Raw genomic sequence first — 25,043 nt, forward strand, 5'->3', positions numbered from 1 at the left:
AGTATGGCAAGCATGTAATCTAACAACTTAGCTACGTGTCCAGCCCAGGTCAGGTTCATGTGAATATGGAAACTCCAGGATGCTGACCTTAGCCCTGCATACATCTCAAGGTAGGTTTTGTTGTTCGTGTTTTAGGTCAAGGTCTCACAGTGTGTCCCAGGCTAACCCTAAGTTCACAACCCTCTTTGCATCAACCTCCCAAGTACTGGGGTGACAGTTGTTCATCACCACACCTAGCTTAAGCTGTGACTTTAAAACCCATTGGATGTCGTCAGCAGGTACCTTTAGCCCTCCAAGCTACCATACTGGCTATTGGAAAGAAACATGCCATTCAAAATGCATTTTCACTTGTACAGAGACACTAGGAGAAGGCAGATCTTAATGAATCATATTAGTCATATGAATCAAAGCTAGCGGAGAAAAGGTGAAGATGTGACCAACTAGCTTGAATCCTACTTCCTCATTTGTTTCTAGACAAGTCTGTTTTTCCTAATTTCTAGGCCCAGTGACAGAAGGCCGTGTACACAGTCAATATGCATCATTTGTTAGACCACAATGGCCCCCTGGAAATTCAGAAATGAAGCTTGTGTTATTAGGGAAAATAAAAGGTGTTCAAAAAAAAAAAAGGAAGAAAAGAAAAGCAATCAGCCACAGATGTGCCTCACCAAACAGCCAGGAGTGTGCCCCGCCATGTGTGAGTCTTTCCTGCAGCCATCTGGGATGCCTCTACCTGGCTGCTCACATGACAGGAGCCCAGGGAAAGGAACTGCAGAGAGGTCACTTCAGGAATGGCTTTACTTCTTAAGCACTTTTTCAGGTGTGTTCTTTTACCACCATCTTGTGATTTATCCAAGACGTTAATTGCTTTGATTCTTTTCCCTTGACCTTGAGAGGTTTTTGGTTGGTTTTTTTTTTTTTTTTTTTTTTTTTTTAGATCTGAGAGAAGTGACATTTTAGTTTTCTAATTTAGAAGCACAAAGGGAGTTGAGAGAGCTGGTGAATGAGCCTGGCTCACACTTTGTGGAAAAGTACTTGGGTCAAATTACAGACTCTCAGACCTGGGAGCAAAGATAACATCGTTAGACCTGTGCAATAACTATGATTGATAGAGCAGCGAGGGCAATGTTGACACCAGTTTGTGTGCACAGCTCTGGCTTGCATATCCTGGAAAAGGTTGACGGGAATTAGGTTTGCCTCCTGTCTGCCAATCCTAGCAGCAGAAGCACGTTGGGTCCTTTATGTCGGTATTTGCTTGAATCCTTTCAGACCTATGCTTTCTGCTCAGTAATTCCAAGCTGGCTGGCTCTTGAGGGTGTGTCCATTAGAACATACTGACTGTATCCCTGGAGACTCAGCCAGGTATCAGGAATTGGCAAAGAGCTCAGCCTATGCTGGCACCGGGTCATCACTGTCCCTGTCCCCAGGCAACCTACAGGGACACCAACACCGGTTTGTTTTAAGAAAAGAGGATGAGGGTATGTGGTGGGGTGGTGCATGGAAGGTAGAAGGCAGGAGAATCAAAAGTACAGCCATAAGGACTGGAAAGACGTCTCCATGGTTAAGAGCACCAGCTGCTCTTGTAAAGGACCCAGGTTTGGTTCCCAGCACCCATACTGGGTGACCAACAGTTTCCTGTAACTTCAGTTTCTAGGAATCTGATCCTATGTTCTGGCCTCCCAGGGCACCCAGACACATATGGTGCACATCTAGATAAGCGCGCGCATGTGCACGCGCGCGCACACACACACACACACACACACGAGCAGTGGGGACAGTCTCTAATGCAGAGTTGAAACTTGCAGGAAATAAGCCACAGCCAGATGAATGGCTGGCAGGACAGGGCTGTTTCTCAGAGATGCCCAGACTAATGTGGAGTAAATGAAAGTGGGGTATTAGACACATGCTACTGCAGAGACCTGGCAGGGCTGGCAGATGTATCCTCACTGGAAAGAAAGGGATAGTTTTGTGGACTTGAGAGAGCTCAGTAAGGAGAGACTGGTGGGATATAATGTCAGAATTAGACTGCAGCCTTGCCCTTAACTGGCCATCCATTTGGTCAGACTTGCTTCTTTAGTTGGCCAGCACAAGGCCTTGCACCCAGTTTCAAGCAATGGCCTGCTTCTCTGTGGCCCCTTGCAACCAGGCCATCCGCTGATTTTTCTCATCTAATCTGATGTCCAGCAAATCCCAGTGACTCTCCAGTCTCCACATCTACCACCTAGGCATTAAGGGCCTGTGTGACCATGCCCTGGTGTGGTGTGGTGTGGTGTGTGGGGGTGGGTGGGTGGGTGGGTGGGTGCGTGCACTGGCACGCATGTGTGTGTAGCAAGTACTCTTACTCATTGAGCTAGCTCCCAGGCCTTTTTAATTGAACAAAAATTTATTGAACATCTGTTCCATCCTTCCTGTTCATTCTTGCTCTTAAGGAACCGCCCACTGAAGTGGGAAGGTGAATAAGCCATATAGCGGCATGCACCTGGGATCCGAGGATCAGGAGATGGAGGCAGGATCCAGAACTCAGGGCATCCTCTGCTGCACATAGACGTTGATGTTAGCCTGGACTCCATGAGATCCTATTTCAAAACTGGGGGTGGGGTAGGTGAGAATACCCCATAATTCCCAGCACTGCTCAGCAGTGCAACAGAAGAGGCAGAGGTGAGAACCAAGGGACCAGAAGTCAGAGCGGTAGGTAGTGACCAGCAGCTGAGAGTAGAGAGTAGCCCCTAAACGACATAAACACTGTGGTCTCTGTGGAAATGCCTGGCCTCCTTTCCTGGGGTCAACAGATGGGTCGTTCAGCGGTGTTTAGTGTCTTGGAGAAGTGGAGGGGCAAGTGACACAGTGGAAAACAGGTGAGGGCCTCATTATAGACATCACCAAGTACCTACCCCATGGCATGGCCAGTCCACATGTTGGATAACCATGCCATACTTAGTGCAGGTAATGGTGTGTGTGTCAATTTCTGTGATCTGCTGTTTTATAAAAAATGCAAGTTACAGTAAAATAGGCCACTTTGATCTTACGTGTGAAACAGAGACTACACAACACAGCCCTCTATGTGTTTTCTGAGGGACTGGGAGGACCCACACCAGCCTGTTCACAGTGTCAGTGTAGGCTGTGATCATTTGGGGGCAATTCTCTAGTTTTATTTGAACAAAAAAAAAATGTTATCTTGACATTAAAATTAATTTTAAAATTCAAAGAATAAATGGAGTCATTGGCTTACTTCCTGGCTTGCTCTGGAAAAGCTTTTCAGTTAGAGCTTGCACGTTCTGAGAATTGGGAAGATATTTTCCAAAACTAAACAAAACTCAAAGATGGATTTAAAAAAAAAAATCCCCATCCAGTCCCAGCCTGAGGAGGCTACCTTCTCCTGGCCCGAGCAGCCCCATTTCTTTGGCTCACTGATAACCAGTTGATAAAGGACACTCCTGCCCCCCTGTGACTTTGCAGAATGGCTCAGTGTCCTTCCCGTGACCGGGTGGCACCCTGTGGTGGTGGCTGGCTCCGGGCAGTGGTGGTAAGTGTGTTTTTCTCTTCCCTGGCACCAAGATCATTTTCTTGGAGAGTCTCTGTGGACGTTGGCAAGTAGTTTTGGCCTCCTTCCAACAGATTGGGTTTATACCAGCCTAAATGAGGCAGGCATTTAATCAGTCACCCAGGGAACAGGCTGGAGGCCCTCTGGTATCTCCTTTATAATTAATTTTTAACATTTGTTTTCAGTATAAAATTTGGGCCTTTATCCTCTTTGAAATAAAAACATAGCATGCATATTAGACTGTATTGGCAGTGAACTTCACACACTATTCTTTTATTCCTTTCCAACTATTAACTCCTATTAAACAAGACAGAGGGATAATCAGATCCCCCTGTGCTCCCCGGCTGCCTGGCGTGTGCCGTGTCTCATCCTCCCTAATTGCCTTCGGTGGCCGAGCTCTTTCCTATCATTAGTGTGACATCAGAGGCCACTTGGCAGGGACCAGGCCACCTCCCAAGCTGTTCCCTCACCCAACATCCCCTTCCAGGCCCTGTCCCTTTCCCTGGCCCAGACACTGGGAGGTTCTGACTCACTAGGGGGTTGTTAACAAGACAGGAAAGATATGGCTGGAACTTTAACCCTAGAATTTAAACATAAACTGCTAGAGGTGTTTTTTTTTTTTCTTTTTCTTTTTCTTTTTCTTTTTTGGTCTATTTGGTTGACCTGCTGTTGGCTTCTGAGAATCTAAACCTAGATCAAAGAGACAAGAAACATCACAGCATTTCTCAAACCTAGTTGTGTACAAACAGCTCCCAAGATGCTGTTGAGGACATTCCAAGGCCTGTGAAGTATAAATGGTGCATGCCTGGAATCCCAGCCCTTTGGGAAACAGAGGCAACAGGGTCAGGGCCCAGCCTGGAGTGTGCCATGAGTTCAAAGCCATCTTGAGATCTTGTCTCAAAAAACAACCAAAGGAAAAGGCCAAGGAGGCTGAGGGAGATAACTCAGCTGGAAAAAGGTTTGCACACAGATCTGAGTACCAGCCCCAGAAACCACATAAAATAATTTTTTAAAAAATTAAAAAGCCAAGTGTGTTAGTGCACACTTCTAATCTCAGCGCCAGGGAGATGGAGTGAGGCAGGTTCCTAGGACTCACTGGCCAGCTAGCCTGCTTGGCAAGTTCTATGCCAGGCATCTCAAAAACCAAGGGGAACGGTTTCTAAGAAACAACATTTAAGGTTGACCTCTATTGGTGAAATTATTAAGGCCACTCCATGTAGTTAAAAGGGAGGTTTATTTAGTGGTGTAACTTACAAATGAAGGGATAGGTAGGTTGCAAGGTCTGAGAAAGACATAGCGCAGTCCGGCGGTGTTCTTTGGAGAACTCTGCTCGGTCTACCTCCAGCGTCCAGGGTCCAGGAACTAAGAGAGGTGGCACATCAGGATCTTAGGTCTTCAGAGTCCTCTCTTGGCCCCACCTTGTAGGTGTGACAGTTACCGAAGCCTCAGTGGGGGTTGGAACTTCCAGATCAAAGCTGGAATGGCTACCCACTACAGACCTCAGCACAAGTTGTACATGCACAGGAGCTCTCTCTCTCTCTCTCTCTCTCTCTCTCTCTCTCTCTCTCTCTCTCTCTCTCTCTCTCTCTCAATATCTCCTTCTCTTTCTTAATCTCTCTCTCTCAATATCTCTCCCCCCTCCATCTCCCTTTCCCCTTCCTCCTCTCTCTCTCCCCCTTTCACACATACACTCAAATACACAGAGACATAAATACAGAGTTACACACACACACACACACAGACACACATACAGACACGCACTTGCACTCTCTCTCTCTCTCTCTCTCACACACACACACACACACACACACACACACACACACACACACGCACACACGCACACACGCACACACACGTGCGCTCATACAGAGCAAAGGCTAGGGATGTAGCTCAGTGACAGAGTAGTTGCTGGGTATGAGCAAGGCCCTGACTCCAGTCCCAGCCTCTCCATACACCCTGTTAAACTCTTTGGGGCAAGGGGGAAGCCTTTTTTCTAGTCCCTCTTTTTTATTTTTCTTTTCAAGCCACTGAGTGAAGGGATATTCTCTGCTTTGCCTGAAAACATATCAAATATATCTTCAGGCTTACTGCCCTGGGCATGCTGCCACAAAGCCTTTGTACAGGTTAAAAGCAGGTGTCCTTCTGGGCAGCTCCAGCTTCGTGGGAGGCAAGGCCTAGGCCATGTAGTGCTGGGTCTTAGCACCATTTACCTCTGTGACCAGGAATCTTTATGTAACCCACAGCCCCACTGCCTTGCACGGCAACCCTGCTTACTTAGTGTTTCTAAACCAAATGGCTACGCTTGAGGAGTACCCCACAAGGGCCCCCATGTGTTAAAGAACTGTTAATGGCACTGTTGGGCGTGGCAGAATCTTCAAGAGAGTAGATCACTGGAGTAATGTCCTTGAAGGGACAATGGGCTCCCAGTTCATTTCTCTTTCTTTCTCTTCCTTGCCTAGATGTGAGCAGTTTTGTGCCACCACACACTCTCACCTTAATGTATCACCACAGGCTCAAAACAACCACACCCAACCAAATATGGACTTGAAACCTCTAAACCTGTGAGCCAAAGTAAAGTGTTTCTCTTGTATGAGGCATTTTGATACAATAACATAATGTTAATACAAGTATCTCCATGTGTAAACATAGGCTTGGGCTTTTCTTAGATGTGTGCTATTTTAACCACAACAGCAACCTTTAAGCTTTTTGTAGAGGAATGAGAGGCACAGAAAATTAGATTTTTCCTAAGATAAGACAGTCATAAAGAAGACCTCAGCCAGATTTGTGGTGAGTAACTGAGCTGGTAGGGAGTCATTTAATTAGTGAGACCATGGGCACTTCCTTGTCCTTCCCTCCCAGAAAACTGTTAAATGAAGAGCTTGGGAGAGATCCCACAGCGCAGAAGTGAGCTGTAGGCCTCCAGATGATGGATGAGGAAGTGCTTAGGAGACACCAGGAGACCTGAGGAAAGGCATGTGGCATGGCAAAGCATTAATGATTGCAAGTTCATTATTAGCAAAAGTGTCCCTCTCTCCAGCCAATGGGTGGGACGAAAAGTCTCATTTCTCTTCGCATACTGTGTAGAAATATCAGCAGAATGCTGGAACATCGACAATTGGATAATGAAATTAGAGTCACCAATGACCCCTTACTCAGTTGTCATAGCCCCTCCTCTAGTAGCTCAGCAGTCTGCCTTCTGGGATAAAGAGCTGCCTGGAGCAGAACCCTGACCTGGCAGCCTGAGAGGGGCTGGTGCCAGTTGCATCTGTTCCAGGGCCCACAAGTGTTATCACAGGCCCACAGGGCTACTATAGCTCAGCTTCTCTGGGCTGACTCAGTGGGTCCCAGAGCTTCAGGTGTCACAGCTGTGTGTCTGTGTTCCCTGCTCCCCAGGTCTGGGGTTGGTTGAGTACCTCCATTCATCTGGCTCTCTTTCCATGGACCTTTTCCATGGACCAGCAGGTAACCAGGCAAGCTCTGCTTACAGCAACAACAGATGAACAAGCTAACACATCTGAGTTTTCTTTTCTTTTCTTTTCTTTCTTTCTTTCTTTCTTTCTTTCTTTCTTTCTTTCTTTCTTTCTTTCTTTCTTTTCTTTTTTTTTTTTTTTGTTTGTTTTTTTGAGACAGGGTTTCTCTGCGTAGCTTTGCGCCTTTCCTGGAGCTCACTTGGTAGCCCAGGCTGGCCTCGAACTCACAGAGATCCGCCTGGCTCTGCCTTCCGAGTGCTGGGATTAAAGGCGTGCGCCACCGCCGCCGCCGCCGCCGCCGCCGCCGCTGCCGCCGCCACCACCACCACCGCCCGGCCTCATCTGAGTTTTCTTAAGACAAGGACTCTGGAGCAGCACACCATCCACCTGCCTCATTCTATTGGCCAAAGAAAGTTGCCTGGGCAACCTAAAGTCAAGGGGCAGACAAGGATGCTCCCTACCCTGTGAGTGCGAGGGCAAGTTCTCAAGACAGAGGAAGGGGATAGAATGGGAGCTATAATGCCCCTGCTTCAGCTCCTCATCCCTGGAGACTCACTCGGTGGAGCTGCCTTCCTCTGCTTTCCCCTGTGGATGGGGAGATGTGGAACCCCTCCTCCATGGACTGTCCTCACAGCTGTGCTTTTCTACATGGCTCAGAATTCATTCAGCAAGCTGCTCACACGTGCAGGGGAAATCTGTCTGACATCAAATGTTCAGTTAGTTGCAAATGCACTTGAAAAGCACCTTCTAGAAACAACTCTCTTCTTTGAGATGATAACTCAGTTTTGATCCCTTCATATTTGGCACATTCTAAACTATCTAGATTGCCTTTCCCATAATGAAGGTGGCTCTTTCTCCTCCTCTTTAGTGATATTGCTCCTTCTCAAACAGAATCAGAAGGTAGAGGATCCCAGCCACCCTCATTTTCTCCTTCCTCAGCTCAAGCAATGGGCCTTGCATTCACCTTCTTTCTTTCTGCTTTTGTTTGTTTGTTTGTTTGTTTGTTGTCGATGTTTTGCTTTTTCGAGACAGGGTCTCTCTGTGTAGCTTTGGAACCTGTCCTAGAACTCACTATGCAGCCCAGGCTGACCTTGAACACATAGAGATCCACCTGCCCCTGCCTCCTGAGTACTGGGATTAAAGGTGTGCACCACCCCTCCTCAGCTGGATTCACCTTCTGATATGACCACCAGAGGGCACACAGGCAACACCATGTCCTTGATTGCACCACCCCAGGCTAACGGCAGTTGAAGGGGGTCATGTAGCCTGGTGGGTCCTGAATTCAGGCATTAAAATGAGCTGTCAGGGTTCTGAGCCTGGGCCTGGACCAAACAGTGCTTTGTCCCAGAGCACAGGTTACTAAGCTGTTAATTAAGGGTTAGGATGATGTGGTAATAAGTACAGGGGTTTTGCTCATTGCAGTTCTATGATCCAGGCTCAGGGGGGGAACTGAAGGGTAAGATCTTTTGGAAACTGCCAAGTCACTTGAGCTTCTGGACCATTCCCATTGGAAATGATGAGCTGTTCCAGAAGCTGATTCCTGCTCTCCTTTCCAACATGATTTGGATGTGAACTATCCCCCACAGGCTCATACGTTTAAACACTTGGTCCCCAGCCAAGGGTGCTGTTTGGGAAGGTTTTGAAACCTCTAGGAGATGAAGCCTAGTTGAAGGAAGTAGTGTGATTTATTGCTACGTACTACTTCCTGTCATGTCTGCTTTGTGATCTGCCTAGATGTGAGCAAGCACCTTACGCTGCCACTGCCACAGCCATGGCTGTTTCTGATGTCAAGACTTCCTTGCCATGTTGAACTGTGCCCCTTAAACTTCAAGCTGAAAGCAATCACTCTTCCCTTCTGTTGCTTGAATCGAGTATTTTATCACAGAAATAAGACAAGTAACTAGCATCCTGGGTCAGTAAGACTTGACTGTGTTGACGAATGTTATGCAAATGTCTTGTTAAAGCAAGAGGTTCTCATTCCAGCAGCATCTGAGTCCTGTGTGTCCCAGATCACTCACTCGATTTCCATGATCCTGAGAGTCCTCTGTTTTAAGAGTCCCAGATTTTTTATTTGTTTGTTGTCTTAGGTTCATGCTACTAAATCAATTCCTGTTCAGGCTTTGAGTTCTTACCAGGCCTCAGAGCAGTGTCTACAAGTGACATCCCACCCAAAGCTGACTGTGAGGGCAGAGGAAGCTCTCACCCCATCATCTGTGTCCATTTTAATGGTTCTCTTGAAAGGGTCTGAGGGCAGGAGTTACAGGTGCTGCCTTAGACTATTCCCATTTCTTACACTGACCATCCTGCCCGACCATTTTTGTCTTCAGCTTATAAAACCAGATAGTTGAATTAGGTTACCTGGAATCTTAGGGCTCAAGGTGAGATCAGTAGAGCTTGTTAGATCAAATGCTGGGCTCTCCCAAGGGTACCACATTGAACACACAGGTGATGTGTGAACACACAGGATAGTGAGAGGCATTGTCTATAAGGTGTCTTCCAAGAACCTGAGTCTATGCTTTTGTGGCCACTTGTGGCCCACTCTTCATTTTCTGTACTTCTGACCTCCTCTTTTAATCCTGTACTGGCTCCTGGCCCCTCTTCCCAGGTGATTCTAGGTTGTGCCAAGTTGGCACTAAAAACTAATCAGGATGGATGGGTTCATGAGACCACTCAATGAGGGACTGAGGAAGAGTTGAGGCAGTGGTGATCCTCTGGGCAGGAAAACATTGTAGGGCAGCCTTGTAGAAACAGAGATGGTGGAGAATAACCTAATCAACTCTTTGCTTAATCCTTCTTGCTGCCATGGGGACAGCGGATTTGAGTGGGTGGCAGAAGGGAAGGGGAGCCTGTTAAAAATCATTGCTTCCTCCAAGGTAGGATGTAGTGAGGCATCTTGCACCTTAGGGCAGAGGTGTGTAACTGTTGCACAGCAGAGTGTCACATGAGGGATGACACAGAAGCACTTTAGTGTCTTCAGAAAAAAAATGTGTATATCACAACCTATATTCAAGTAGAAATTGCAGTGTGTTTAATCAGCTTTAATGAGGCCAGGTTTATATAGAAACCAGGAGCCAATTGAAAGTTGGGCAGTTGGGAGGACAGTGGAAGCTGGAGTGCCCTTCAGTGTGCCTTCTTCGGCTCACAGGGGCACTGTGAGACTCAAAAAGGCCGATTTATATTTATGTCATGTCATAAAGTGGGAGGACTGTGCGCATCTTTGGTTTGTGGCCTACCCTGTTGGATCCTGCATGCTGAGGGGTTTGAAGAAATGCTCGGGTGGAGTAGCCACCCCTCTGGAAAATGTGTGATTGGGGCTATCAGGCCAAACTACTTGAGAGTTAACTGTGTCTTTTGAGGTTGTTCAAGCCAGCCAGAAGTAGGACGTGATTAATTGTTAATGATAAGTGGGACAGAAAGCAAGAGTCTGCAGGAAATGAGAGAAAGGCAGAGCCCTTTGGGGTTTCCCCAAGCAGTCTAGACTCTAACGGGATGATCAGGAGTGGGACAGAGCCTCCTTGGGGCAGCAGCAGGGGGAAGGCTGCCAGGACTGAAGTGGAGAGGGTCTGCTGGCTGTCCTAGCTAGGAAGATGGTCGCTCGCTCACCTAGATTGTATGCCAGGACATAGCGTCCTGGGGACCTCAGGAAGTGTCTAAGCTGGGCTGACATTCCAAAGTGTCTTTGTCACAGGGATGGATTGATTGGAATAAGAGGTGGGAGTGGAGAGGCCATCAGGAGGGCAGTTTAGGGGATCAGGACCTTGAGATGGGACATGGAAGGTCCGTGGGCCCCCACATTCTACACCAGTTAGGGAGCTTAGGAGAGTACTCTCCAGACCTGATTTAGAATGAGAAGTCTGAGGCCCCTCCCCATCTGACTCCTGAGATACTGTCAGTGGTAGAGTGGGTGGTGATGACAGATGAAAACCTGGACAGAGCAAGTGATAACACTCTGACCAGCTAGGAGTAACAGGGGGACCTACCTGGGACATTCTGAACTTGCCATGTGTGCGGCTGTGAGAGGAACTGTCTACTGGGTGTAACAGAGAACAAAGGAGAGAGAAATGGCCAGTGGGACCTTCAGGAATGTGATGTGTGGAGAGCAGCCTGGTCGGCCCCGGAGGCAGCAGAAGCCACCCTGGGATTGCATTAAAAGGTTTATAAAGGGATTATGAACCAAACAGAAGGAACTTGCAGAGATGAGGCCATGTCTAGTCTTGGAACTATAGTGACCTGCAGGTACCAGAGAGAGCTGCAAAGATCTGAGCTGATGAGTCTGTGTAGTAAGGGAACCTGAATCCTGGCTTCTCTATGCTGCCAGGAGGGGAGGAAGCCCTTCCTGTCAGCCTCCCAAAGCCACAGCAGGGTCACAGAGGGAGAAGAAGGGATGCAGAGGTGGGAAGGGAAGCATCACAGTCAGACTGTCAGGTGAGGGAGCACTGAGCGCCCGCCCGCCCGCCCAATGACACAGTGGCAGGAAAACAGAGAGGGTGAGTGGAGGCAGATGAGTCCTGGACAACACCAGCCCAGGATGGATGGAAACTGGAAGCCAGTGTGACTCTTGTAGTGACAACATGGAAGAGAAATCAGGGTCATGACTAGAGGACAGCCAAGATGGAAAGGGGTAGGTCTGAGTCCCGGAGTCAAGCAGAATGTGGTCAGCCCTCCCTCCAGAGTAAGAGTAATAATGAGAGAAGATGTATACCCGCATAACCCATGTGGCTGAGCTAAGGGTGAAGAGTCCCAGTGGCCTCCCTGCAGCTGAGGAGGCTTTCTACCCTGTGGTGTTCTTATGAAATTAATAAGAATCAGGCTAGGGTGTAGTTCACTTGGTAGAGTGCTTGCCTAACATAACTCGAAGCCCTGACTGGAATCTCTGCCCTCGGGAGATGAATGCTGGAGAATGAGAAGGTCAGCATCATCCCTGGCTACATAGCGAGTTCAAAGCCAGCCTGGAGTACATAAAACCCTGTTTTATGTAGAGGAGGGGAGAATAGGAGGGGGAAGGAAGGAAGAGAGAGGGGCTGAAAGAGAAGGATTAACAGGAACCCACAATGCCCAAAATCCACCTGCTCTCTTGTTCCCTTTCCCTGAAGAGCTGACCCAGCTCACAGTGTAGACTAATTTACTTAAATCACCTGATGGGAAGCAGCCCATGAGAACCTACATAGGGATAGGATTCCTGCTGTTCTGTGGGTGCACATGGGGATCTTGTGAAAAAGCATTTCCCACAGTTAGGGTTTGTCTAACCAGCTCCCAGGGAGATGATGTTGGTCTCTGGAGCCACCGTGAGAAACTAGAAACAAGATGGGTTTGTTGTTGTTGTTGTTGTTGTTGTTGTTGTTTCCCATGATTAGAATTTAAAAAATAAAATAAAAAAATAAAAAAGTCAAACATGAGGTGAGGTGATCACAGGATGGAAACTAGATGGTGGACGTCTCCCTGAGGAAACAGCTCTGCCGCCCTTCAGAACAAACAGCCCTGCAGCCCCGGGAGCCGGGCTCCACTGAAATGCGGCCACGTGAAAGCCAGAGAGGATGCGGGCAGCAGGCTCTCAGGCTCTCGGTAAATCACCTGTGAATAGCAGGGGCATGGTAAACACATGGCCTGTGGCTGCTGATTTCCTTCTTGAAATGGCACTCTGCTTCACAGCCAGACATTTCCCCAGCACCACCCTCTCCTGCTGCCTGCTGCACACTCGGAAAGTGGTTTCCTCTGGCTCCTTGGGGTAATTTGAGTCGAGAATGGAGGCAGATACTTCACAGCCTCCCTTAACCACCTCCTTAGCACCACTACCCACGAGGCAGGCGGGCCTCACAATCCCTCTGACTGCCACCAGCAAATCTGAGCCCATTGAGCGTCTTAGTTGAAGAGGCTGTTGTGGTTTTTCTGGTTTTAAAAAGCAAAAGGGTTGGATGGCAATTTCTCAAGCCCTGGCTGTTAGCCTCCTTCCTAAAGACAGACAACCTGTGTGGATTAAAAGCTGAGATTTGCCAACTAGTTGTTTCCTATGACTACTTAGCAATGAGCTGAACGCTAGGGATGTGGTTAATGTTCTGAGAACAGGTATTTTCAAAACTTAAGTCTATGGAAAAGAAAGCCTGTCCAGTCTTCTTCTACCCACTTTTGTGTAGCAAGTTAAAACAGCAGATCTCCTCACTCATGCCTCCCGGAGGTGAGCCACAAATACATAACCTTTCTTCTTCTGTCATCTCTTAAATTACCTTTGATTTTGCCTTTTGAGGTGCCTGGGGGTGGGCTGTGTTTTGTTTTCTAGCCCATGATGGTCTTGAATTCATGGCAATCCTCTCACCTCAGCCTTCTGAGTGCTAAACTTTCTAAAAATCAGGTGGTCCCTTTTGTCAGCCTTATGGTCTTGCCACACGTGGACTCTGTTTTCATTTCATCTCTTTCCCATTGATGTTCTATGCACCCAGTTAAACTGACCAAGCAGAACAAGGTCACCCATCATCTCTGACTTATGCTAGATTATGGGGGCTTCATTTACTTCATGAGGACCCCACTTTACCCTCCATTTCAACCATCCTACAGGGATGGAGCTGCTGTAAGCTCCCAACCCAATTCTTGCACACAGCACAGCCCTCTGCTGGGTCAGATGCCCCTGAGGTTAGGGTACAATCCATTCTCATGTCATAGAGATGTCTGGGGGGTCATGCCTGAATCCCCGGCAAAGACTAGGTATCAGGTCTACAGACTCCAGCACCCAATCCCTAACCAGTAGCTACTTACATTTGAGTAAAGATGCAGCCCCAAATCTGTGGTCATTTGAGAAGTTAAAATTAAAATAGCCTCTTAACTAAAGCATTGTAATCCAACAACATCAAGGTCTTGATGTAGAAGCAGGGTCCATGTACCTTTCAAGTGTGGCTCAGCAGCATTTGCATCTAGGTGCAGTCCTTCAGTGAGCAGCAGCAGGCCCACTGATGACACCATGGACTTTTCCAGGTACACAGATGCAATGAGAGGTTAGCACTTTTTCTGAGTACTTGATAGCCTCAGTCTTGAGTCCTTGCCTTGGTTCTAGAAGGGTCTGCATGGAGTGTATCTTTTTATGTCTGATTGAGGCGGGTGTCTAGCCCATGAAAGTGCCAGGCCTCTAAGTCAGAGAGCTGTCAAAGCTGGGTGATTTCACTGAATGAGAGGATGCAAGATGGGGCCCATGGCTGTAACTCTCTGCATCGTTTAAGCCCTACATGGGGCTCAGTGGGAAGGCCAGAAGGGGCATCTAAGACATGGGCTCTGTGTCTGGGGCCTAGGAGTCATGGGCAAGGTGTGGTCATGGCATGGTGCCTGCCACATTTGCTTTATATTGTGTGTAGGAAGCCAGGGAGGCAGGACAGCTGAGAGCAGGGACACATAAGAAGGAGGTGGCAACTGGTAGGAAACTGAAACCAGGCAAGGAGTCAAAGCCCCGAAGGGATAGTGCACTGCAGGGAGAGGTCTCTCCTGTAGTGGACAAATGGGAGCCTGCGGGGGCCTGATGTGCCACAGCCAGGGAGTCTTCAAGAGACGCAGGCATGTGATCTCGCAAACCACAGCCAACATCCAGAGTCCCACATTCCCTCCCAGTACTCAAAGGTGTTTTATTTATGTATATTAAATGGTACAGATGATTGTCTTCACTGTGACATTTTCATGTATTTTATATATGTGTACATTACATATATATATATATATCATGTATATGTGCACACACACATGAGCACACGTGCACATGCACACTTACACTGATGCCCTCTCTTTGTGCCCCTCCTTCCTGCTGGTCTCTTTGATGCATTCTTACTGAATTCTCACCATCCTAACTACCCTTAGCAGTAGGTTTATAATCTCCATATAACAGGTGGAGAAACCTAGACCAAGAAAGGCCAAGGACTGGCTCCGAGTTACATATCTAGGTGAGAGGTGGAGAATGAAGCACACTGTGTCCCCAGCCCTGCTCCCTCTTCCACACCTGGCTCTCTGCAGCAGGGGAACTGTTCCCCCACCCTGGAAAGCCACATGCCCTGCAGAATCCTTGGGGCATGGATGGTGTGTGGGGTCTGTCCCTCCTCCAGCCATAAACTCTAGTGTCCTGGAGCCACATCAACTTCAGCATCCCATGAGGTGCCTTCAGGAACTCTGCCAGTCACTTTCTGGGTAGTCTGAGCTGCACTTACCATGAATGGTGCCCAGAATGTGCCACCTCCAGCCCATGAATACCACCCAGAACCCTGTAGCAGCACGCCAGGGAATTCCAGCCCCTTCTAAACACTCCAAGGCAGCTGGAGACCGGGTATAGCAAATTAAAACAATTGAAGTCACATCACTTGTGCCTCTCTGAAGTGAGCCATAAATACATAAATCCTCAAACCTGCCATTCGGATCCCACTAATAGGTTTGAACCTCAGTCTGTAGCCCTAGAAAGCAGCTGTGAGGAGCAGAGCAATAAATTGGATTGTTAAAGTGCAGGGTAGGAAAATGATTGCAGCATTTTTACAATTACCTGGTTTCCCTCTGTCCGTGGAGGGAAAAGTGCTCTCACTCTCTCTCACTCTCTGTGTACGAAGTAAAAACTGTGTCGGGTTAAGTCTGTGTGGCCATTATATCATCACAGCCTAGCTTGTATTGATGATTTGATACCGCAAGGCATGCAGCCGAGCAGTTTATCCTCTCCACCTACTTATCTCCCAGCAGAGACAAGGTTCAAACCCAGGACCCAACCCTGACTCCAGGACCTACTCTCCAGCAGCGCCAGGGTTGCTTTCCGTTCCATGAGAAGAAACCAGGTCAGCTTTCAGCTTTCGAATCCTGTTCCCTTGCCATGCTGGAGGAACTCCAGCAGTCTCTGGATATCCCAAACTCAAGCAAATGGTTCCCTCCAACCAGAGCATCCCCACTGGTGTGCTGGGACTCCGTGGTCCATCACTTTGTACCCAGAAGCTGCTGTTGTCACTTGTCCCTGATTGCCCCTCCCCATGTTTTTAAGAGTCTCATAAATGAACTCTGCTCCGTTTTACCAGAGACAAGCCATTTTCTATTTTTTGCTTTTCTACTTAAATTTTCAAAGAATCTAAAATAGCACTTGCCAATTTTTAACCGCCTCTTCTTCTGAAATATTTAATTCTTCCTTGGGCGGCTTAACGTTTTGTCATCCCAGGATTAACTGCCATTTTTGAAGGCAGTCTATTAACCTAGAAAGGCAAGACTTTGACCAAGTGGCAGAGACAGGTGGGACTCGAGACAAGGAGAAACAGGGAGGCCGCCTGCCCATCAGCCAAGCTGGGGCCGTGGCCGGCTGCTTCTATTAAATGCATACTGGGTTTTAAAAAGCAAAATTCCCTAGCAAAGACCGATTTTAAGGGGATTAATGCTGGATGAATGAGTAGTGGGAAGGATGATAACGAAAACACTTAATTGGCAGAGGGAGCATCAACCGCGCTGGTGCACAAGCGCCGTGTGGATCTGAGGCCAATAGGACTGAGAACAGATCCCAGCTCCCAAGTCCCCAGCCCTCAGAATGGCCTGACCAAGACTGGCCAAGATATCAACTGTTCTAGCTGCTATTTGTCTTAATTGTCTGTTTCTAAAGACCTGTGGGAGAAGACAGGAGGGTAAAAGCATTTGAGACATGAAGGCTTTGGTAATCTCTGCCTTTTTATTTGATGGTCTTAATCAAAGCCTTGGTTTTTTATCTTAAGTCAGTAGGTCAGCTGGTGCTGCTCTCCAGCATCCCTGGGGCCCTTGCTTGTGCATCCTAGCCTCACTTCCCACCTTTTGTGCTTAGCTCAGGGGCCTTTACACATCTGTGTCTCTTCTTCTCTTCTGTCTTTATTTTATGCTCACTTCAGCAAACTGGTCTCTTGTCTGTGAGATCTTTGCTTCTTTAACCAGGTTATCTCACCCACAGCAGCTGGAGGAGGAAGAGATGCTTTCTTCTTTAATCTCAACTCACATTGTTTTTCAAGAGATTTCTAGTGGCCTGGGGAGATGGTTCATCCAGTAAAGCATCTGCTACCCAAATGTGGTCCTAAGTTCAGTCTCCATCACCCATGTGACAGCTGGTGAGGTGGGAACAAAGAAAGCCCTGGAGCTTGATGGCCAGTAGGCCTGGCAGAGAGAGAGAGAGAGAGAGAGAGAGAGAGAGAGAGAGAGAGAGAGAGAGAGAGAGAGAGAGAGACAGAGAGAGAGAGAGAGACAGAGAGAGAGAGAGAGAGAGAGAGAGAGAGAGAGAGAGAGAGAGAGAGAGAATGAGAATGAGAATATGTATCTATGTCAGGAGAGGAAACAGTCCTTCAGGCTGGTGTGGGAAAATGGGACTTGTCAGGTGAACTCCAAGGTTGATTTTTTCCAGTACAGATGGGGCAGAGATAAATGGCTTAGCCCTTCCACTGGCTTAAAATGAAAGTGTCTGGAAATTTTAAGGAAGACCATTAGGAGGCCACTTTTAGCACTCCCCCCTCCCTACACCCCCGAGGCTGGGCCCTACATAAGGCAGAGAATACCAAGCCTCATTCCTACCTTGTCTCGACATCCTTAGGTAAAGGCAAAAGTGAAGGTTTCCCAAGGTACTTCACAGCTGGTTTTGCCCGGAAAGATGGACATCCCTCCTTGGATGGCAGTCCCTCTGCCCATGTTCTTCCGCTCTCTGCCATCCCCTCGGGTTTTTTTGGTAACTGCAACCAGGCACAGGATGGAGAGGGGTGTGGAAAAGCCTCCCAATCTGCAGTTATCTAGGGCTCAGGATGCTCCTCTATGCCTCAGTGGATTTAAGTACCTGGGTGAACCCCTCTTTTAGGAGCTTCTCTAGCTGGGTGTGGTGGTAACTGTGGTCCCAGCTCCTGGGGAAACTGAAGCAGGAGAATTGCTTGAATCTGAGTTTAAGGTCAACAAATGTAGCTCAGTGGGTAGTGTGCTTGCCTACCATGCATGGGGTTAGATCCCCAGCACCCTTGAATAAAGAGGCACACACCTCTAATCCCAGCACCTGGGAGAGAGCAGGGTCAGGAGTTCAAGGCCAGCCTGGACTACATAGTGAGTTGAAGGCCAGCTACATGAGACCCTATCTGACAAAAAGGAAAAGAAAAGGTGAAGTAGAAGAAAAAGGGAAGAGAAAAGAAGCACCCTTCAAGACTTGCCCTAAACTGAGTAGACAGAGCTGGAGAAAGGACATGGTTACACAACTTGGTCAAGTAGTTCCACTGCTCTCAAAGCAAATGTCTTAAACATGTGGAACTTTTAGTCCAGGCCGGACCCAGGCTTCTTTTCCTATAGTGAATATTGGCTTAAGAAGCATTAAGGAATGTACATTTCTAACACACAGGTTGAGGCTGGATGTATGATTCATCACAAACCATGTTCTCTCAATGGTTGCTAAAAGAAGCCTCCTTCCCTCTGAGCCAGCCCCTTCCTCAGCCTCTCACCCACGCAGCCTTCCTGCTGCATCCCAGTTCCCTCTTGCTGAGCAGGCTTCCCTCATCACTGTTTTCAATATTGTCCCCAGTGTTTTTTTATTTGATTGTGTTTGTGCCATGTGACATCTGTCAGCCATGTTCTCTCTCCAAAGGTGGTCCGGCAGCTTCTGGTCACATTCTCCCCATGGGCAGTAGGTGAGCATGCACCCTTGGCCTCACTCAGTAAGTCTGCCCTTTTTACAAGGCAGCAAAGGCGTCCCGGCCCACTGGGGTTGTTGTGTTGTGCTGAGCAGATTTTTTTCTAAAAGCAAGAACACCTTCTGAGGGCTGGAGATGTTTCAGCAGCCAAGAGCACTGACTGCTTCTGTAGGCTGGAGCTCAATTCCCAGGTTCTACACTGAGCAGCCCACAACCAGCTACCTATAACTCCAGCTCCAGGGATCCAGTGCCTCCGGCCTCCATGGGCAGGCACGAACGAACGAACGAACGAACGAACGAACGAACGAACGAACGAACGAACGAACGAACGAACGAACGAACGAACGAATGAGAAAACACACACACACACACACACACACACACACACAAATGCATGTACACACATATATTCTTTCAAGATAAAGTCTTACTAGATAATGCCCTCAGACTTGTGACCCTCCTGCCTCAGCCTCATGTATGCTGGAATTACAGGCATATGCCACTATGCATATGTGCATACATACATACATTCATACACACATGTATGTATGCCCAGTCTCATTTATGTGTGAATTACTGAATTGAATTACTTACCCTAACATCTCTCTGGGTGTGGATATATATATATATATGTGTGTGTGTGTGTGTGTGTGTGTGTGTGTGTGTGTGTGTGGTATGTGTGGTGTGTGTGTATGTGTGTGTGTGTGTGTGGTATGTGTGGTGTGTGTGTATGTGTGTGTGTGTGTGTATACATATATATATATATAATTTTAAGTTAAGAACCCCCTTGTTCTAGGTTGCTTCTTTCACCAAGTGTTGTTTTAGAAATTAAGTTAGGCCCTTCCACAGTGAAAATGTTGGTCTCCAAATCATTAACTACAGTGAATCATTAATAAATATCTACCAATTTTTAAACTTTTCATGTTTGAGCAGAACAAGTATAAAGTTGAAACCAGTGTCGGAAAGCATAAAGCAGGACAGCTGTGCTGCCACTGACCACTCCTATCTTGTAGAGAGTAATAAGGAAGATACCTATCTCCCCCACCATGCTTTCCAGAAAAAGAAGCATGCTACGATAGAAAGCAGGAGCATCTCATTTGGTTTCTGACTCACCCACTGACTGGGAAATAAAATTAGCGTCAGTCATTTAATTCTTGATATCACTTCAGCTCTGCCTGCCTCCCGGGGTTATTACATGCTTCCAAAGGGTTTGTGGGTGAAGGCTCCCAGAAGAGCACCATGAGGTATGCTCTAATGTAAACTTAAAATGTCCACAGTGAAGGTGTTACTATCTTGTCCACTTTGCACATGGATGGACACAGGCCACCCTGAGATGAACACATTTGAGAAGTGATCTAGCAGGAGCACAGAGATTAAGAAGAAAATTAATAACATAATAAGTAATTTGTCAACATCATTTCCCAGGTGCAAGAAGGAATTTACATCCTGGCCCGCAGGAAGCAATTGATTTTCTAAAACCACACGGTCATCGAAGATGGCTTTACAAATGTGTTTGCCATGTTTTGGAACACTTAGGCAAGGTGTGTGAGCAGGAAGGACTTCACTTTTAGTTAGGTAGATCCTGCTGGTATCACAGGTCACTGTGATTTTTAGTTACCTGACAGTCCCTGGGCTTCTTTTGGATGTCACCTATTCTTTTCAATCCAGGGTCAATCACTGTTTTGTCAGAGGTGACCTGGAAATCAGGGAGGAAACAACAGCCGCAGTGTTTAGGGCTGCACCCAGGCCTGGTAGCTGTCCTGACTGCGTCAGGTTTATCTATCAGGCATCCTCTACTCTCTGCCTCTTAGTTCAGTGGAATGTGGATACAGGACAACTTCCTCAAAAATGTACCTCTCAAGCTGTTGGGGTATCCAGGTTCCTCCAGCTTCATGCAGCAAACAGAAAAGCTTTTGATAACCTCATGTCTCTTCAGGAGAGCACAGAAGTGAAAGTGTACTTTAGAGACTGCCAGAGGACAAAGAAAGTGCCAAGTCCCCAAGCATCTGTGTGTGGGACTCTCCAGCTTTGCTTCCTAGTTCTCTCTGCCCCTTACTGGTTCGTTACAGTAATGTGTATGTTCTTAGAATACCACTTACTTCCATTTCCTCATTTATATTTTCAAATGTACTATTAGTACTTTCACATACATGCATGTTATAATTTTGAAATCAATCCATGTCTGCAATGCCCTATTTATTCTTAATTTTGCATTGTTCAACCTTTTTTAAGTTTTAGTTTTCTGTTTGTTTGGCTTTATTTGTTTGTTTGTTTTAGACTCGCCTTTTTATTCATTTTGACATCTTTAAGATCTAATGATCAAACCAACTTGTTTCTCTTTCATCATCTTTTTCTTTATTGAATCCCTTCAACTTTTAATTTTTTTTTTTTCTTGAGCTAACAGTGATATTCAGGCTTCTCTCCTTGCTGGGTGCATTTAAAGTTGGAGTCTCTTTGATGCCTCCTGCAGACTTTGAGCTGAGTGCTCCATAGCCATTCATCACAGTACTGTCTCTAATTTCACCTTTGATTTCCTTCCATAAATTACTCTTGAGTTAGAGCTCCAGGAGGCCTGGAATATTTCTCTTTTCAAGTAAGTTTTATTGAGATATTACTTGTGACCTAGTACTGGTGAAATTTTCAAGGTGTCCTGTGGAGATTTAACCACCAATGTGTTGTGCTGTTATTTGAGAGTTGAGTTGGAATCTGAAAACCACCCAGTTCAGTGCCTGTATATTCAAGCCATCTCTTTTTCCTGTGCTTGATTCATGGGTTTCTGAGCGAGAAGCCTGGAAAGTCCCTCCGCTGAGCTCAGGTTTCCCAGGTGCCCCCTCGTGTTTTTAATCCAACCCACATAACAATGTTCACTTTTGTCCTGGGATTCTGCTTTGGTCTAATTATATCAATGCTTTTGTCCTTCCTTCCCTCCTTCCTTCCTTCCTTCCTTCCTTCCTTCCTCCCTCCCTTTCTTCCTTCCTTTCTTTCTTTCTTATTGATAACACACTATGTTTATTTCCAATTTTTCCATGCCATAGCATTTTAAGTCCCTTTCAGTGTAGCATATAGGTGGTTGTATACCTTTCCATCTGAAAGTCTGTCTTTTAATAGGAGAACTGTAAGTCCTCTGTATTGTGCCATTGGTATATTTAGGCTTATCCCTGTCATTTATTTTTGTTTCCTGCTTAACTTAACATGCTTTTTATGATCATCTCCTTACCCACCTTTTCTGTTTCACTGTATTCAATGGGGTTGGTTTGCTTAAGTAGCATGCGTGAGTGAGTGAGTGAGTGAGTGAGTGAGTGAGTGAGTGAGTGAGTGAGTATGTGTGTGTGTGTGTGTGTGTGTGTGTGTGTGTGTGTGTGTGTGTTTGGTAGGAGAAGGTGATTTAGAATTTCTATATTTTACTGATATACTTTTGTTACTTAAAGCAGGATATTTAATCCTTGCCACTAATGGTAAAATGCAGTTTTATTCAGAATTTGTAGCTTGCCCTCCCCTCAAGACAAAACCCTGAGCACATTTTTACATGTTCTTGATTCCCGAGGACTCTTTTTGCTCTCAGATTGCTCTTTTCACAATGGCCTGTTTGTTTTTCTATGCAGTATATTACTAAAGATTTTATTTCCTTTCTCTAGGAAGGGAAGAAAACATATGTGCATGGTCTGCCATCTTGAACCAGAAGTCTGAAAGAGGGCTCTGAATGCTGCACACAAGGATCTCAGAGTGAGGGTGACAGACCCCAAGAGCATCTGCACCATAAACATTTCCACAAGAAATGTGAGTTCCTCATAAGCACAAGTCAGACACAGACCGGAAGGATGGGTTGTGTTGGGGTACAGTAAGGACTGAGTAGAGGCTGGGTGGGGGGCTGTGTTTGTACTGGCGTCCACAGTCCCACATGCTTAGCTGCCACTATGCACATGCAACTATTAGCAAATGAAATTAAATACTTCAGTTGCCTAGTAACTAATCCAGTCTAAGAAAGAAGCAAAAATAGAATACATAAATTTAGAACTTTTAGGCCACATGCCAAGCAAAATATTCTTGCTTGTATCCCTTTGATTATCTGCAACTTGAATGGAAGGAAGTATATTTTAGTGTCCAGGAGTGTGTGTGTGTGTGTGTGTGTGTGTGTGTGTGTGTGTGTGTTTTCCTTGCCAAAAGTGAATTCTCCTCAGTGGTTGAACATACGTAAGACATGGTCTGGCTTCTAGGGCAGATGCCACACTGGCCTCAGAAGCCCAAATAGAAGATACTAATAACTCTGGAATTTGTTTTTCTAACATAATTAAAAATCCAAAGGCATTATATGATTCCAGCCCTGTTATATTATGGGAAGAAAAGCAGAAATCATCTGTTTTACTTAATGTCATATAAAATAAAAATATCATTTCTCTTCCCAAGCAGTTTTTCTAACAGGACCCCAAAAGTTAGGAAACAGTTTAAGTTTTTATGTGACACAAATAGCAATCACTGGGGTCACATGATACTGGCATTTACAGAAATACCACAATACACAAATAGGTATTGTAGTAATGTTGGTTATTTCCCATGTGGCTTTTGCTTCCTTGGAGAGAAGCATGTGGCTATGGCTGGCATGTTTTAGAACTGAAGGAAAACAAGAGTGTTGGAAAGACTGCTCAGTGGTCAAGAGCACTGGCTGCTCTCCCAGATTACCCAGGTTCAGTTCCCAGCATCCACATGGTGTCTCACATCCATCTGTAACTCCAATTCCAGGGGATCCAGTGCCATCACACAGACAAATAAATATAAAATAAAAAAAAATACTTCTCAAAAAATTGTAAAAAAAAAAAAAAAAACTCTTAGGAATTCATATATCTTTTAGAATTTCAGCATCTGTTTACTGAGAACACAAAGTATGCACAGTTAGGAAAGTGTGATAATGAGGTGGGGTAGTCTCGGCTCAGCTGTTTGCTGTATTGTATTGGCTGAGTTGGTACAGAGTCAGGGTCTACCTTCTGATTCTCCTCCTATCCCAATGATGTGCTTTACAGAAATCTCTCTCTCTCCCTCTCTCTTTCTCTCTCTTTTGGTTTTTCGAGACAGGGTTTCTCTGTGTAGCCCTGGCTGTCCTGGAACTCACTCTGTAGACCAGGCTGGCCTTGGACTCATGCAGATCCACCTGCCTCTGCCTCCCGAGTAAGTACTGGCTAAAGGTGTGCACCACCATCACGTGGCCATCTCCTTTTCTCTGAACCCAGGCAGTAAGTAGCACAGGCTGCATTTGCCCGGAAGGTCTCTGATTCTGTGTGACTTGAAGCCTTTTTCCTCCTTCACACCTCTCTTCTGGTGCTGAGGAGAGAATCCCAGCCTCCAGCGTGATGGCCCAGGCTCTGCTGCTGAGCCCCAAGCTCCTACCCCTACACTGGCATTTTTGTTGTAAGAACTGAGAATGTGCCTCTAATTGGATTCTTCTACTCTTTCCCCATGGTTAAATAGAAGACACACTTTTCTTTTTTTACATTTTTTAAAGATTTATTTAAGTGTGTGTGTGTGTGTGTGTGTGTGTGTGTATATACACCTGCATGTATATATGTGCACTTTGTGTGTGCCAAGTGCCCAAGGAGGCCAGAAGAGCGCTTCATATCCCCTGGAAGTGGAGCTACCAGAAGTTGTGAGCCACCATGTGGTTCTGGGAACTGAAGCTGTATCCTCTGGAAGAGCAGAGTTGCTCTTGACCTCTGATCCATTGTTAGTCCCATGGATGCAAGGAGAAATACCACTGACCCAAATCACCATGGCCAAATCAGTTAAAGCAAGCTTTATTATTCATGTGCATAGGCTCCCTCCCCTTAAAGGTGGGGTTCAAGAGATCAGCACTGGACATGGGAAAGATAAGGGTTTTTAGTTTAGGAGTAGGGGACCCTTCAGACAAGATCAGGCACGTTCAGGGTGGAATGGCTGTAGATAAGTAGGGAATTTCTAAATGGGAGATTTGGCAGGCAAATAGGTAGGCATATAAAAGCAGAACATATGCATAATAAATTGGTCATAACAACCCCTAAAACAAAGACATAGTTACAAGGTGGTCTTAACAACTTTAAAACAAAGACATGATTACATTCCTGGACCAGGCAGTACAGAGCCATTTGTAGTTAAGGTGACAGGTGGGGCAGAGCCCAATCCTTGAGAAACAGACTTAATCATAAACATGAATGAACCTAGTTGGTCTTTATTATAAGATGGCTTTATCTAAGATGGAGACAGACTGGTTTTTCACCTTCTCTCCAGCCCCAGAAGGCACATTTTTAATCATGTTGTGCCGTGTCCCCATGTGTAATCTAAGCCCTTTATGTGATTATCACGTTCAAAACAGGTAGCAAAGATGAGTCCTGTCACTAACGTATATCTAAGCTAGGCATGGCTCTCAGTTCTGAGTGCCCAACCACCCTGCTAGCCTAGGACCCT

The 25,043-nt window shown here is 46.4% G+C and overlaps 1 long non-coding RNA gene across 2 annotated transcripts in view; it reads left to right on the forward strand.

Annotated features, from left to right (window-relative positions):
* The window catches only part of LOC121831017 (uncharacterized), a 103,802-nt gene that overhangs the window by 62,393 nt on the left and 16,366 nt on the right, over positions 1–25,043 (forward strand). For both annotated transcript variants that reach the window (XR_006074413.2, XR_013052521.1), the window contains exon 3: positions 22,250–22,391. This is a non-coding gene — a long non-coding RNA (uncharacterized LOC121831017). The remainder of the gene's footprint in view (positions 1–22,249; positions 22,392–25,043) is intronic.

Source organism: Peromyscus maniculatus, chromosome 7, assembly GCF_049852395.1.
Source record: "Peromyscus maniculatus bairdii isolate BWxNUB_F1_BW_parent chromosome 7, HU_Pman_BW_mat_3.1, whole genome shotgun sequence".
In the NCBI taxonomy this organism is placed as follows: domain Eukaryota; kingdom Metazoa; phylum Chordata; class Mammalia; order Rodentia; family Cricetidae; genus Peromyscus; species Peromyscus maniculatus.